Below are 17,496 nucleotides of genomic sequence, written 5' to 3'. Positions count from 1 at the left end.
TATAGTCGAAACCGTTTATGATCTGGAAAGAAAATGAAATCTGGAAAGTTAGCACTTCAACAACCCATAACTCGCTTATTAAACCACTTGAAAATTCCAGTTGCCACTTTTTCTCACTCTTATAATGATTTGAACAATTATAATGGAAAAGATTATCCAATTTGAATAAGAAAGAAAGTGTACCGAACAACCTGGGCGCACACCATTTAGTCAAGACAAGATATGATCAGACACGTTTAGTCACAATACTTCACATAGCTACTTATGACGCAACTCACACTGATTAGTCATAGCAATTGACATGTCTTCATAAGCAACTATGTGAATTATTGTGACTAAACGTGTCTGATCATGTCTTGTCTTGTCAGTCAAGACAAGACATGATCAGACACAATACTTCGTATAGTTACTTGCTTATGACGCAACTCACACCGATTAGTCATTGCAATTAGACATGTATTCATAAGCAACTATGTGAAGTATTGTGTCGTGACTAAACGTGTCTGATCATGTCTTGTCTTGTCTTGTCTAACTGGTGTGTGCCTGGCCTAAAGCGCCACGAACACGCCCATTCCGCTTTTCATCAGCTGACGCTATGCTTTCTATATCTGTATCTTACTGTTTCAGTAGAAATGAAGATATAATAAGCATAGCACCGGCTGATAAGAAGTTAAATGCGAGTGTTCGTGTCGTGTAAGTATGTACACAGCTATCCAGCCTAAAAGTAATCAACAAGCTGTCAGCCAAATCATGTTGCTTTCTTTTGCTATCGCGCAAAATACTAGAAATACTTAATTTCTATATAAATTTGGGAAAATAACAGTTTTGGGCTTCAAGTTTTATTGTTCCTTCCCCAATCATTCATAATTGAGGATGATATTGTTTGTACCAATGTATAATAGTATCTTAAGTCACAAGGATGGGAAGAGGCCTTTTGCAGGCGAGAATGATGTTTCTAGTCGAAGCGTTAGCCGAGACTAGAATTTCATTCGAGCACTGCAAAAGACATTCACGTCCAAGTAACTTACACTATTTTTTGTCATAGTAATATAGAAAAGAATAATTGAGAAACAGAAAACATTACCTGCTTGTATTGACATTACGACATTAGTACATGCATTCTATAAACATACACTAGTTTACAAGTTTCGAATCAGGAATTTCTTGATTCTAGTTGACAAAATTTCCACCTGGAGCGCTAAAAGGCGGTTTTCGTACCAGTTTTGCCGTTCCTAATTCGGAACTAGGAAACAAACTCGACTGTAAAGAAAACATATGATTTTATTACAGTATAGTATACTATAGTATTTATAGTCGAACACAGTTCGAACGTTTACAGTCGAACGAAGTAGGCAAAGAGAAAATAAAAATTTGGAGAGTTCAGCGAAAACATTTGATTATGCGATCCTTTAATAGAGGTCTCCACACAGTCGGCTACTTGTAGCTAGGAATACGTCATAAACTTCGTACAGACTTGAACGCTACGAATACGCACATTTCACGTTCCTCCATCTGATTATATCTGTATTTGTACAGAAACAATAAGATACAGATATAATTTTATTTTTCCATTACCTATGAAAGGGGTAAAAGGATTTGTCAATTATAATCTAAGTCGCCAATCTTTGCATTCCATAATGCAAAAATCTGGTGTGGCGCACTCACACAACTTTCCTTGCCGTTATGAAAATTGATCACCTGACGCTAGTGTTCCCGCGCATCTCAAGTCTACTATTCAAAGATTTGAGCCAGCTGGTGACAGGGCAATAACGCTGGAGACACACATGAGGTCTGTCTGCTATCTCTTCATAGTGAATGATTAAATAGAATCTTCAATAATTTGCAATTCAATAATCACATTTTCTCGAATTTAAAGCATATTTCCAATTTTAGGTGAAAATGTTACTGAACATTAATTGTAGAGATTTTCATGCTCAATCTACTGCACTTGATTTTTCTTGTTTAAATAATATCTGAAACCTGATAATTGGGAATCTAAAATCGAACTTTGCATAGATGGGGTGGAACTCCTGAAATTTTTACAGATATGAGACTTGTGGCAGTTGATAGAGCTTATCAATGACTCTTCTAGGTATGAATTTGATCAAAATCGTTGGAGCCGTTTTCGAGAAAATCCCTGTTTTTTAACAACATTTTCGCCATTTTAGCCGCCATCTTGAATTGCATTTGATCGAAATTGTTCGTGTCGGATCCTTATAGTGAGAGGACCTTAAGTTCCAAATTTCAAGTCATTCCGTTAATTGGGAGATGAGATATCGTGTACACAAACGCACATACACTCATACACACACACACACACACATACAGACCAATACCCAAAAACCACTTTTTTGTACTCAGGGTACCTTGAAACGTATAGAAATTTAGAAATTGGGGCACCTTAAAGCAATACTTTCCTTACCTATGATAATAGGGCAAGGAAAGTAAAAAGAATTCCTCACTGGAATAAGGACTAACCTGCAATAACTCCTCCCTCACCTTAATTCTGAACTTTTCACCTGTAAGAGCCTTAACGCGTGTTGGTAATGAATTATAAAGCCGAATTCCTGCACTCTTTACCATTACTAAGCGTAGCATCAGCTGAATAAAAGCGAAATTAGCGTTTTAGTGGCGTTCAAGTCTGTACGCAGACGAAGTCATTCTATCTCCGAATATTGAAAGCTACGCTACGCTGGTGTGCACGGAACAGATTGCGTAGCGCGGATTTAACATTGGGAGATAGGACGGATGTCTTCTTCCGAAGACACTCCTATAATAGCTACATATATAAATTAAAAAAAAAACACATATCATTCCTATTTTACAGCTTCAAGCAGCGAACACGTGTGTGACCTTTAGGTATATTGAAGACTAGCCGTCAGGCTCGCTTCGCTCGCCATATCCTTCCAGCCAGGGGGCTCCGCCCCCTGGACCCCCGACTGGATCGTCCAAAAATGAGATCAGTGGGCTTGCTTCGCTCGCCTGCTTTTTTCATTTGAGCATGCTTCATTCCATCAGAAAGTCAAAGTACTGAGAATTCCCGTTTTCCCGGTATGCAATCCACAAGTTGACATGTTTTGATGCAAACAAACACAATCCTACTCTCTCTTATTATATATAGATAACAATTCATTCCTTCTACTTTATCACTATCTTGGATGTAAAGTGCCATAGAATAAGAAGAAATGAGATAGATATTTTACTTCTAACTCAACCGGCTTTTCTTTTCTTCCGACTTCACTTTATGTTATTTCTCCAGAACAATTGAAACTGATAGCATTCGACACTAAATGTAGAGGCAGTGAAAAATACAAGATGTATCCAAGAAATTTGCAATATGTGGAAATAGACTGAATAGCGTTTTCAAACACTCTACTCTCCAATATTCCAATAGAGGTTAAAAATTCACCTCTACCAATCAATTTGCTATTGCAAAACCTGTATTCCACACGGATACATGAATGTTGATGTCAGTGATCGCTGTTTTCCAAACCCAAATAACTCCCATACCCGGATCAGGGAATCGCAAAACTCCTATGTATGAATCGGTGTGAAGAATTTTATTGTGTCGATTGAATAGATTTTACTTTCCTTGCCCTATTACCATAGGTAGGTAAAGTATTGCTTTCCGAAAAAAATTAAGGTACCCCAATTTACAAATTTCTATACGTTTCAAGGTCCCCTGAGTCCAAAAAAACTGGTTTTTGGTTATTGGTGTGTGTGTGTGTGTGTGTGTGTGTGTGTGTGTGTGTGTGTGTGTGTGTGTGTGTGTGTGTGTGTGTATATGAGTGTGTATAAGTGTATGTGCGTCTGCGTACACGATATCTCATCTCCCAATTAACGGAATGACTTGAAATTTGGAACTTAAGGTCCTTACACTATAAGGATCCGGCACGAACAATTTCGATCAAATGCAATTCAAGATGGCGGCTAAAATGGCGAGAATGTTGTCAAAAACAGGGTATTTCGCGATTTTCTCGAAAATGGCTCCAACGATTTTGATCAAATTTATACCTGAAATAGTCATTGATAAGCTATATCAACTGCCACAAGTCCCATGTCTGTAAAAATTTTAGGAGCTCCACCCCATCTATGAAAAGTTTGATTTTGGATTTCCAATTATCAGGTCTCAGATATAATTAAAACGAAAAATTCGAGTGGAAAAGATTGAGCATGAGAATCTCTACAATTAATGTTCAGTAACATTTTCACCTAAAATCAAAATAAGCTCGAAATTCGAGAAAATGTGATTATCCAATTGCTAACTGTTAGCAAACGGTTGATTCTATTAAATGATTCACCATGAAGAGATTGCAGATCTCGTGTGTATCCAGCGTTATTGAACTGTCACCAGCTGGCTCAGATCTTTGATTTGAGATGCGTGTTTACACTAGCGTCAGGTGATCAATCCTCATAACGGCGAGGAAAGTTGTGTGAGTGCGCCACACCAGATTTTTATCAGGTGTGACTGTGAGGCAAGTTGATCACATCATCGAGAACTGATCTCACAAAATAACGGATAGATGATCAAACAAATTGTCGAATACCTGTTACTCACTGAGATGCTATTTTCAACAGTCACCTCCAACCCGCACCCATATCAGTTGAAGATAGATTTGAATTGAGCTATGGTTGGTTCTAATTACAAAATGATTATTAAATACTAACAGGAAACCCGTGCTCCGCAAGGGGCTATTTTAAAGCTTGACAAACTGAAAACTTGAAGCAATGAAATCTTGAAGAATTTAAAGTAGGCCTTTAACCATCAACGGTTATTAAGAATCTATATGCAAAATTTCAAGTTAATCAGTCCAGTAGTTCAGACTTGATGATGCGTCAAACATAATTTTCCTATCCCGTACGTGTATGAGCCGGTTCTTTCCTTTATAGATAACGAGGCCATTGAGCTTGAAATTAAAATCAATAAATGTCTGTGTATAAAATAATTGATCAAAATAAATTCCAACCGATGTGCTGTGAAATATCTTGAAGACTTCTTTTACAATAATTATGCCCAACCGGCAAGCAGGAGATAATAAATTAGATCCCTCCTCGGAAAAATATTTTCTAAAGTAGCGCTCATTGATTCTCCTCAAGCCATTCCTCTGTTGTCGATATTTGCAGTAGCAGAAGTATTATGGTATTTCATAACACATTACATTATTCAGAATTCTTCTGATTAATTATTATACACAATAAATTATGTTCGTATTGCAATATTATTTACTTGTGGCTGAAGCTCAAGGCTTCTTTCTCCAGTCACGCCAAAACCTATTCAATTCAATTTATTAAAAACACACAAAACAAGACAAAACAAAATTACAAATAAAACACAATAAAATGTATTGTATTCTTAATGTTTATTTGAAAAAATATTTCTTCTATTTGGCAATAAATCATTATTCATTCATTCGTTCATTCAATAAACTTCAATAACCTCGTTCTATACAATAAAACCATATTGTATTAATAACAATTTGCTTCTTCTTTTTGTAAGTTCCTTCCAAAAATTAGTGTATTTCTGTGAATGTGAGAGTTCTATATTGTATAGTATTTAGGTTTTCTCAAAATGATTACAGTATTATTCAGTATGAATAAATGTTTACTCTGAAAATTAATAAATTTTTGCAGCCCTTATAGATATTTATTATTTAATTAACAATTATTTGTATTTTACAATCGTCTTTGCAAGAAAAACCTGTTCATCTTGATTATTGTACTCGTATTTTTACTTTCCTTGTCCTATTACCATAGGTAAAGAAAGTATTGCTTTCCGAAAAAAATTAAGGTACCCCAATTCTAAATTTCTATACGTTTCAAGGTCCCCTGAGTCCGAAAAAGTTGTTTTTGGGTATTGGTCTGTGTGTGTGTGTGTGTGGTGTGTGTGTGTGTGTGTGTGTGTGTGGTGTGTGTGTGTGTGTGTTGTGTGTGTGTGTGTGTATGAGTGTATGTGCGTCTGCGTACACGATATCTCATCTCCCAATTAACGGAATGACTTGAAATTTGGAACTTAAGGTCCTTACACTATAAGGATCCGACACGAACAATTTCGATCAAATTCAATTCAAGATGGCGGCTAAAATGGCGAAAATGTTATCAAAAATAGGGTTTTTCGCGATTATCTCGAAAATGGCTCCAACGATTTTGATCAAATTTATACCTAAAATAGTCATTGATAAGCTATATCAACTGCCACAAGTTCCATATCTGTAAAAATTTCAGGAGCTCCGCCCCATCTATGCAAAGTTTGATTTTAGATTTCCAATTATCAGGTCTCAGATATAATTAAAACGAAAAATTTCGAGTGGAAAAGATTGAACATGTAAATCTCTTCAATTAATGTCCAGTAACATTTTCACATAAAATTGAAAATAAGCTTGAAATTTGAGAAAATGTAATTATTCAATTGCAAACTGTTGGCAACTGTTGATTCTATTAAATCATTCACTATGAAGAGATAGCAGATCTCGTGTGTATCCAGCGTTATTGAACTGTCACCAGCTGGCTCAGATCTTTGACTTGAGATGCGTGTTTACACTAGCGTCAGGTGATCAATTCTCATAACGGCGAGGAAAGTTGTGTGAGTGCGCCACACCAGATTTTTATCAGGTGTGACTGTGAGGCAAGTTGATCACATCATCGAGAACTGATCTCACAAAATAACCGATAGCTGATCAAACAAGTTGTCGAATACCTGTTACTCACTGAGATGCTATTTTCAACAGTTACCTCCTACCCGCACCCATATCAGTTGAAGATAGGTTTGAATTGAGCTATGCTTGGTTCTAATTACAAGATGATTATTCAATACTAACAGGTAACCCGTGCTCCGCAAGGGGCTATTTTAAAGCTTGACAAACTGAAAACTTGAAGCAATGAAATCTTGAAGAATTTAAAATAGGCCTTTAACCATCAACGGTTAATTAAGAATCTATTTGCAAAATTTCAAGTTAATCAGTCCAGTAGTTCAGACTTGATGATGCGTCAAACATAATTTTCCTATCCCGTACGTGTATGAGCCAGTTATTTCCTTTATAAATAACGAGGCCATTGAGATTGAAATTACAATCAATAAATGTCTGTGTATAAAATAATTGATTAAAATAAATTCCAACCGATGTGCTGTGAAATATTTTGAAGACTTCTTTTACAATAATAAATTATGCCCAACCGGCAAGCATGAGATAATAGATTAGATCCCTTCTCGGAAAAATATTTTCTAAAGTAGCGTTCATTGATTCTCCTCAGGCCATTTCTTTTATTGTCGATATTTGCAGTAGCAGAAGTATTATGGTATTTCATAACACATGCAGCTGGAAAGCCTGATAGAAACTTAAAAATAAAACGTCACTTAAAGTGCACAAACAAGGACCTCTGCAGTTGTCCAAGTATTGTAAATGTATTTAATTTAAAGTATTTAGGAATAATTATTGATGAATGCTTGAAGTGGCAGCCCCATACTGCTTTTATAACTAAAAAACTTAAATATATTTCATATAAATTTTACCAAATAAAAAAAATATTAGAACTGAAAGATTTAAAAACCGTGTATTTTGCATTGGTGCAATCCATTTTAGAATATGGGATAGTAATCTGGGTTGGAGCTTTTGACACTCATGTAAATAATTTATTCATCACCCAAAAATATACTATTGAAACAATATTAAATAAACATAGACTTTATTCAACTAATCTATTATTTCAAGAATTTAACGTTTTGACTTTGAGACAACTCTACTTGAAAAATTTAACAAAATATATTATTAAGTATAAGACAATTTTTTTATGATAAATGAATCTCATTAAAATTTTAGACCAAATACTATCAATAAATACGAAGTTTATTATGCAAAATTTACACTAGTTAAGAGACAGTTGATATATTTAAGCAGCAAGTTTATAAATATATTACCTTTTAATTTAACACATATAGCTAGAGATACCAGTAATGATATAAAAAATTGGATAATTGCAAACTATTTCACTTCAATAGAAAACCTTATTTAAATTTATTGTATCCCTTATAATTTATTTACTTTTCTCTTTTCTTTATTCTCAGAAATTACTCAATGATGAGGATTTTTTTTTTAATATTATTATAAAATTTTCGATTTGCAACGGTCACCAGCGGGCAAAGTTTATTCTTTTGCTGGTGATGCCATATCTAACACGTAAATTATATATACTGTGATGAATCTTTCAAATAGATCTCATGAGAAGAGAGAAAAAATTGTGATTACCTTTTAAAATGAAAGAATTTGCTAAAGGAATAGTTAGCGACCGAGCGATAAAGCTTACTTATCAGTAACTCTATATTTGATAAGAGTACCGTTCTGTACTGAATATTTTTCTAGGAAAATTATTCAATAAAATTATAATTATTTTGCAAATAAAGCACAAATTATTTATGAATCGCTCACTGATTTTGAGGTTACACTTTGTTTACTATCGATCAGATGTTTTTAAAACAGTTTCGAACGCAGCTGACTGATTCAAAGTATTGTCAAATGTCACGCTGGCTTCACGTAAGATATAATACCATCTCTAAAAATTATAAAACTATCAATAAAGGATCAAGAATTTCAAATAAAAAAATAAAATGTATGTGTTATCGTTGAAATTATTTATTATTTAAGAAATTATATTATATGTCAGGTCTTATTGTAACTAAATAGGTCATAGCATGAAATTATATTATTGATAAAACGGCAGAAATTAATTATAACAGTCTCAAACCTAATAAAAATTGTACAAGAATATTAATTTATTAATGATTTAATTCAACTGAACCACATGGTAATTAAATCTCTTTGGCAAGCCTAAGCCAATCATAGTGCATGGAAATAGCACCAAGAAGGTGATCGTTTGAAAGCAACACATGTTAATCTATTATCAGACAACAACCCTGCCTTATCATTTACGCTAGCACATATACATTGTATGAGAGAAACTATGTCTAGAAGATTAAGCAGTTTTAAGGATTACCTAAATTGAATCATTATTGTAATTAAAAGAATTATATTCTACTACTTGCCACTGACGTCATGTCTACGTCACAAGCGTTCTACCAATGGCAAATTTTTATGCAAATTATTACATCGAGATTCTGAGAAGAAAGGTCTAGCCAAGAAGCTTAGAGGAAAAGGACAGCACTTCCCTTTTGAAATCCTCACCGTGCAGATCTCTTTTTATAGTTACCAAAGACCTATTTGTGAAAATTTCTTGTTCAATTTTAAATGTTCTATTTGTGAGCCGATATTTTAGGCCAATCTATTTGTTATTTGTAAATTTCTGTTTTCATCAATCGATAAATTTAAAAGCTTAAAGTAAATTATCCCTTAATTAATTCGGTGAAGGAGATATTTAAATTAAAATTCCCCACGTGCTGAAACCGAAGCCTGGATTGCTGCCGATCAAACGATTTTTGATCTAAAGAAGAAAACCACGACCGCCAAGGAAATTCACGTGAGTTATAAGTTTTAAAAGGGGCCCCAATCTACGCTTCGAAAAATATTTCAGTGCAGAAACATAAATTTTTTCTTCGTTAAACTATTGGCCACGCCGACAAGCGCTTTTAGTTATTAAGAGCCTAAAATTTATTCAATATTTAATTCATATGAACTTGTAGTTGATTAGCTATCCTCCGCTGCCTGAACCACGACCCCGAACATTTTTAAAAAATATTTTATAATTCATTTTTCCACTATTTTTTCAAAATTGTTCAATTTTATCAATCGTAAAATTCTGTTGAATCACGCATGGTATCATGCAAGCACAAGAAAATTTTTAACTATTCTGTTAATGCTAAATTATTATCAACCTGTAAATCAAATTCTGAACCTGCACTGTATGATTACATATTTTATTATAATATATTTCAGTTTTGTTAATTCGCTTTCTGAGTTCGATTATTTCTTAAGCCTGTCAATTATTGTGTCTGATACGTTCTATATCATCAAGAACCGATCGAATACGATCATTAGAATAATTGAATCAAGCTGGATATTGGAACAGGTCTAAGTGGATGTAGCGAGTGGGGTCAGATCGAGATATTTATTCTTTGTCCTTACCTGCTCATACATCAGCTTTTATCTGTTACCTACCTCGACTTAGGAGCGAACACATCAATTGTACAGCAGTGGCAGCCATAGATCATATAAATTCCTACAATAGAGCTTAAAACCCGACAAGACTCTGTTCTCGAAATATATTCTGAACGATACTTGGTTCAAATACCGTATTTTTTAATCCTTCAGAACTTATTAGAGACGCAGTCCCGTAAATTATCTACATCGGGATTTTTGCTCGACCTGTATGATTTTGTATGCTCACTCTTCACAGGTAATAATTTCAAGGTATCCGTATTCAGTGTTTAGCGTCCGCTACACTACTTATAAAAAATTTCATCATTATACAATCTGTCATTAGAAGAATCAAGGGTGAGCGAGCGTTTAGGCCTCCCGCGATTCCGACAATTGTATGAATCTTGTAGTGAATCAATCGGTCTGGTGTTCACTCAGCGTCCACACACGCATTGCAAAATTTATAGCCTCTACACCATTGACTCAGTACAAGATTCACCCTACATGTGTGAAGCCGTTAAAAAACGCACCACATGATTTGCCGGCCCAACGTGAGGCATTTGGATACAGCACTATACATGATTTGGCAAATCTCTCTACATATGTGAGGTGTGTAAAATCACGCTCCACAATACATACGTAAAGAGATATTTATGATTATGTATTATTATTTTCTTATTTTTAAGTTAACACTCGTATTTTGTTTAAATTTATTGTTCATCATATTTGATTTGCTCTTTAGTTGTGATTGTTTTTTTTTAAATGGCGAAATAAATGATTTGATTACATTATTCAGAAATTCTTCTGAATAATTATTATACACAATTATGTTCTTATTGCAATATTATTTACTTGTGGCTGAAGCTCAAGGCTTCTTTTTCCAGTCACGCCAAAACCTATTGTATTCGCCAAAACCTATTGTATTGTTTATTTGTAAAAATATTTCTTCTATTTGGCAATAAATTCATTATTCATTCATTCGTTCATTCAATAAACTTTAATAACCTCGTTTTATACAATAAAACCATATTGTATTAATAACAATTTGCTTCTTTTTTTTGCAAGTTCCTTCCAAAAATTAGTGTATTTCTGTGAATATGAGAGTTCTATATTTGTATAGTATAGTATTTAGGTTTTCTCAAAACGATTACAGTATTATTCAGTATGAATAAATGTTTACTCTGAAAATTAATAAATTTTTGCAGCCCTTATAGATATTTATTATTTAATTAACAATTATTTGTAATTGCAATCGTTCTTTGCAAGAAAAACTTGTTCATCTTGATCATTGTTCTCGTATTTTTACTTTCCTTGCCCTATTACCATAGGTAAAGAAAGTATTGCTTTCCGAAAAAAATTAAGGTACCCCAATTTCTAAATTTCTATACGTTTCAAGGTCCCCTGAGTCCAAAAAAGTGGTTTTTTGGTATTGGTCTGTATGTGTGTGTGTGTGTGTGTGTGTGTGTGTGTGTGTGTGTGTATGAGTGTATGTGCGTCAGTGTACACGATATCTCATCTCCCAGTTAACGGAATGACTTGAAATTTGGAACGTATATTCCTTACACTATAAGGATCCGACACGAACAATTTCGATCAAATGCAATCCAAGATGGTGGCTAAAATGGCGAAAATGTTGTCAAAAACAGGGTTTTTCGCGATTTTCTCGAAAACGGCTCTAACGATTTTGATCAAATTCATACTTGAAATAGTCATTGATAAGCTCTATCAACTGCAACAAGTCCTATATCTGTAAAAATTTCAGGAGCTCCGCCCCATTTATGCAAAGTTTGATTTTAGATTATCAATTAGCAGCCTTCATATACAATTTAAACAAAAAATTTCAAGTAGAAAAGATTGAGCATGAGAATCTCTACAATTAATGTTCAGTAACATTTTCACCTGAAATTAAAAATAAGCTCGAAATTCGAGAAAATATGATTATTCAATTATTGCAAACTATTGGCAACTGTTGATTCTATTGAATCATTCTCTATGATGAGATAGCAGATCTCGTGTGTATCCAGCGTTATTGTCCTGTCACCAGCTGGCTCAGATCTTTGTTTATAAGTAGACTTGAGATGCGCGGTAACACTAGCGTCAGGTGATCAATTTTCATAACAGCAAGGAAAGTTGTGTGAGTGCACCACACCAGATTTTTATGAATGGCAATGAAACTGGCTCAAAATCTCTTGAAGCAGAAGATGCTTGTGTTAAAAATAATATCTGAATGAGTAACATGCTGACAGTAATTCGGTAACGATCAACTCTGACTGAGGCATCCACATTTTTATGTAGTCGTTTGTTCTGTGGATGGGTGCAAAAGTTTTTTGAAGTGCAAAATAAATTCTCCCTGAATGTTGTGGGTGGTTTTGATAGTGTCATGATTCAGCATGTCAATTTCGCGTGACTGCCATGACTCCCAAGTCTGCTAGTCGATGACGGTGGATTGCGCCCCCCCCCCTTCCATCTCCCCTACCTCATTCCACCTGTTGAACAGGTCTAGCTCTCGACAGATACATTCGCTATTGCTCGCTCATACATCAATATCACATTGTAGGTTGTTGACATCATTTTTTAGCATCTGAACCGTTCTATTCTTAGCTACTCACTCAGTCATCCAGTGACACAATTCAATGCAGTCAAGAACAGATTTTTGTGAATATTTCTCATCAATTGGAAGAGTAAACTGGAACAGCAACTTTTTACTGATTAGCATCTGAACTGATTCATTCTTCCAAGTAGTAGAAGATTCATTGATGAACTCAGTCAAGATTACATGTATCATATGTGTTAATACTGTATCATATTGAGTTGATACTATAATATCAAATGTGTTGATGCTGTATCAAATGCGTTGATACTGTATCATATTGAGTTGATACTATATCAAATGTGTTGTACTGTATCAAATGTGTTTTACTGTATCAAATGTGTTGATGCTGTATCAAATGTGTTGATGATGTATCATATGTGTTGATACTGTATCAAATGCGTTGATACCGTATCAAATGTGTTGAAACTGTATTATATGCTTTGATACTGGATTATATTGAGTTGATACTATATCAAATGTGTTGTACTGTATCAAATGTGTTGTACTGAATCAAATGTGTTGATGCTGTATCAAATGCGTTGATACAGTTTGATACAGTATCAAATGCGTTGATACTGTATCATATTGAGTTGTTACGGTATAATATATGTTGATAGTGTATCATATTGAGTTGATACTGTATCAAATGCGTTGATACTGTATCAAATGCGTTGATACTGTATCAAATGCGTTGATACTGTATCGTATTTAGTTGATACTGTATCAAATGCGATGATGCTGTATCATATTGAGTTGATACTGTATCATATGTGTTGATAGTGTATCATATTGAGTTGATAGACTACTATTTATTTTATTTATTTACAATGCAAATGACACTAATGTAATAACATTGGTAGGTAGAATAATAAGGTAGTCCTTGTGCTATTTTTCTTCCAAATTTATAGCTGACAAAGTCTAAAATAAGGTTAGAATTTCACGTGTACAATTTTTATAATATTTCAGCCCAAAATAAACATGAAAAATACTGTATCAATTGCGTTGATATTGTATCATATTTTGATACTGTATCATATTGAGTTGTATAACGCTATGTAACATAGCCAAAGTACGACATTTTTATTAGCATAGTTGACTAATAAATCATCAAATCTTTTTCGCTTTGAAATCATGTACCGTAATTTTATTCTGTATCATTAAATGATTCTAATCAATTACATTGAAAAGATGCATTACATCGCTAGAAAAGAATCCATTTTTGCGTGAATCTCTAAAAATGCTCATGTTTAACATCAACTTGATGGTTTCCCAAACTTTCCTTTTGACGTTTCTTTTCTAACTTTCATAGTATCATGAACAATATTGAGCTTTCCTTTTGAATTTATTTTTCCAATTTCATCAACTTATCTCATTATTTATGCTCTCAGCAAACGTAACCTGCTTACTTAAAGAAGCTCTATGAAGCTACAAAAAAATCCTTCTTTGAAAAGTTGTTGTAATGAATTTGTTGAGAATTAATTAAGATGTTATAATCAAAATTTTATTATAATGTAAATGTTATATCACAGTTAACGAATAGATGCGAATCACGGTAGTTTAAACCACAGATTAAATAAGTATTTACTTCCTTTATGTTTAAACCTACAGTTCTGGTGGGTTCCAAACCACCGTTAAATGATACTACAGCTAATTTCACTATCTTCACATTAACGCGATTTAAACGATGCTCGTGGATGCAATTGCCTATAAAATTATGCTTCTTCTTCTTCTCTTCTTCTTCTTCTTCTTCTTCTTCTTCTTCTTCTTCTTCTTCTTCTTCTTCTTCTTCTTCTTCTTCTTCTTCTTCTTCTTCTTCTTCTTCTTCCTCCTTCACCTTCTTCTTCACCGATTTAAGAGAGTCTGCAGCTGAAAATTGCCCACCAACTTCTCCGTGTGACCCCTGCCCTGTTGAGAGTATCATTGCAGACAAGTCGGCCTTATGACGAGGCCTTCGCATGTGTAAGCGATGACGTCACTGATGATATCACCAGCTGGTGACTGTTGGCGGGTGGTGAGGGGGGGGTTAGTGCACCGATCACTGATCAGTCGCAGACGCAGACGCAGCAGTTGGCTTGCGGCAGCCTCGATGCATGCACCTCCGGTTGTATCCTTGCAAGTGCCACCTTGATCATCATGTGGTGTATACTGTTTCGTGTATTACGTAACTAACTTTGTGCTTTGGAACACGATAATATCAGGGTTATGTAGGCCTCGAGTGATCTGAGTGATCAAATAGTCAAATTTAGAAGCTGCTAGTCAATTTATCGTCGAATGTCTTGTGCAAGTGACAGTTTGAGTATAAACAGTGGTTGATGGTGGATTTCTATACCTCAGTGCAAATCTGCTGTGATAAATGTGGTGTTGTTTTGTCTGATTCTATCAAACCAATAATATTTTCAACCTCATATTATGAGAGTGGTTGGTGGATTTCTACCTCAGTGCAAATCTGTTGTGTGATGACTATGGTGTTGTTTTAATTGATGCTATCAAACCAATAATATTCTAGTACAGTATTTTTACTCGTACCAAATGAGTTCGTTATTATCATTCTCGTCAATATGTGTCAAATAGTGTTACTTTGTGTTGAGTTTTACGCTCTGTGAAGGTGTTGTCTATATATGAGCTCACAGTTTCAAGGCTTTAGTCTGTCAACATTGTACACATCGTGATCAGGTCAGTTGATTTTATCATTGATACAATTTGTTCATCTACTCATGTTAGTAGTAAGATTGTTTGTTCTATTATTAACATTTAGTTTGCGATCTACAGTTTTTATTTTATTTTACTTGATCAGGTCAGTTGATTTTATCATTCAAACAATTTGTTGATCTACTCTTGTTACTAGTTAGACTGTTATATTAACAATTAGTTTGCGATCTACGGATTTTATTTATTTAATAGCAGGTAATCCTTGCTCTGCAAGGGTATAAATAAGTTCGGTGTACATCCCCTTTTAGTAGTGTGTTGGATATTGTTTGGACGCTAACACTATTGACAAACTAAAAACTTGACTTACTGAAATATTGAAGAATTTGAAATTGGCTTATAACCATTCTCGTTAAATTGAGGATCTATATGCAACATCATCATCATCATCTTACGTTCAAGGATTAGGTTAATGCCTGTTCCGACTTACAAACAGCTTATTAATATCTATATTTCAATTACAAAATTACGCTATAATATATACAAGCAGTGTATTTATTGCCATCTCTTCCGTGGCCTACCAATAGATTTTTTCCCTGCCGGTGTATGCAACATTTCAAGTTAATCAGTCCAGTAGTTCAGACGTGATGATGCGTCATTTGTGAATTTCGTATCCCGTACGTGTATAAGCTAGCCTAATTCTTTCTTTCATTATATTTTAGATTATTTCAATATTTTCAATAGACATTTTTATGGAAGGATTCATCAAACATCTTGAGTAAGCATCAAACATATTGCATATTCATATATTTTGAGGTTTCTGTTAAGGTGCGTACAGATTTACGCGCCGCGAACATGAGTCTCTGTAAAAATACAGATATAAAAAGCTTGGCATCAGCTGATTAAAAGTGAATTGCTCATGTATCTACTAATGCTGTGTTATTATTAAAACTACAAATATTTTGAAATAAAGACCTTTTTTACGAGATGGCTCAGTACCAATTATTTTCTGTCGGTATCAGGGTGAAAATGTTTATGCTTTTGTAAAGTAATTCCTTTCAAGTTTTCTTCACGTATTGTACCCACGAAAATAAGTTGAATTTCAGATAATAATATCATAGAGAAACAATAGCTTATGCTATTAGAGAAAGTTGAATAAGTTGAATCTCAGATAATAAATATCATAGAGAAACAATAGCTTATGCTATTGTTTCTCTATGATAATATGCTACAAGTTGAAAGTTTGTTAATATAATAAAAGTTGAATGTTCAATAATATGATAAAAGTTGAATGTTTGTTAATATGCTAAAAGTTGAATGTTAAATAATATGCTAATAGTTGAATGTTTAATAATATGATAAAAGTTGATGGTTAAATAATTTGCTAAAAGCTGAATTTTCAGATCTAATAATACTTTGTAGCTATGAATACGATGCTCTCAAATGCACATATAAACACACTATCTCATAATAAGATATATTTTTCAAAATGTGGGCGTTAAGAGCTTCTTCTTTGAACAATACATTTCGCAAACAATAACACCTGTCGCACCTTTAGCATTTTGCAGACCTGCTTCCCTAATTACTGTTCTTATTTGACTAACTATTAAATACCACTTAATTAGCAGAGTATTATTTAGATTTATGGTTGTGTCGTGTTTGTTATATAATTCAGAATATAGCTATCTCATTTTAGAAGACGTTACTACTACGTAATACAGTATTTAGCTTCCGACACATCAATTAAAATATAGGGCTTTCCTCGACAAACCATCTCAAAATAAATTGATTGCAAAAAATTATTTACTTTTTAATTGTTTGATTTACAATTTGAAGGCTTTTAGGAGAGAACGTTTTAAATTTGACAGGTCTACGTAAATATTTCCCTTTTCACTGTTGACTGATTTGAAGCACGGGCTAGAGAGCACGTGACTTCGACTCTTGATTGACAGCCTGGTTTCGTTCATGTTTGTTTAATTTCAGGCTCTTTCCGTTCTTATTTCGCTCGCAATTCTATCGATTGCTACGTCCATGAATAGGAGAGTAGCTCTATTTCAGTGCAATTCACCTGTTAAAAAAGAGACACTTTTCTAAAAAAAAGAGTTTTGTTGTTCTATTGCTTGCTTTTGTGAACTGTTATGATACTCGTACTAAAATAGAAATCAAGAATAATAG

At 34.0% G+C, this 17,496-nt stretch overlaps 1 protein-coding gene across 4 annotated transcripts in view; it reads left to right on the top strand.

The window, feature by feature from the left end:
* LOC111054577 (phosphatidylcholine:ceramide cholinephosphotransferase 2-like) overlaps positions 1-17,496 on the top strand; it is a 151,428-nt gene that overhangs the window by 92,138 nt on the left and 41,794 nt on the right. The window contains exon 1 of one of the 4 annotated variants that reach the window (XM_039420724.1): positions 14,747-15,348. The exons of the other annotated variants lie outside the window; for them this stretch is intronic. The gene's annotated coding sequence lies outside the window, so the exon portion shown is untranslated. Of the gene's footprint in view, positions 1-14,746; positions 15,349-17,496 lie in introns of those variants that run through there. 4 annotated transcript variants of the gene reach the window in all.

Source organism: Nilaparvata lugens, chromosome 2 (assembly GCF_014356525.2).
Source record: "Nilaparvata lugens isolate BPH chromosome 2, ASM1435652v1, whole genome shotgun sequence".
NCBI lineage: Eukaryota > Metazoa > Arthropoda > Insecta > Hemiptera > Delphacidae > Nilaparvata > Nilaparvata lugens.
This window is presented reverse-complemented; position numbering and strand designations above follow the sequence as displayed.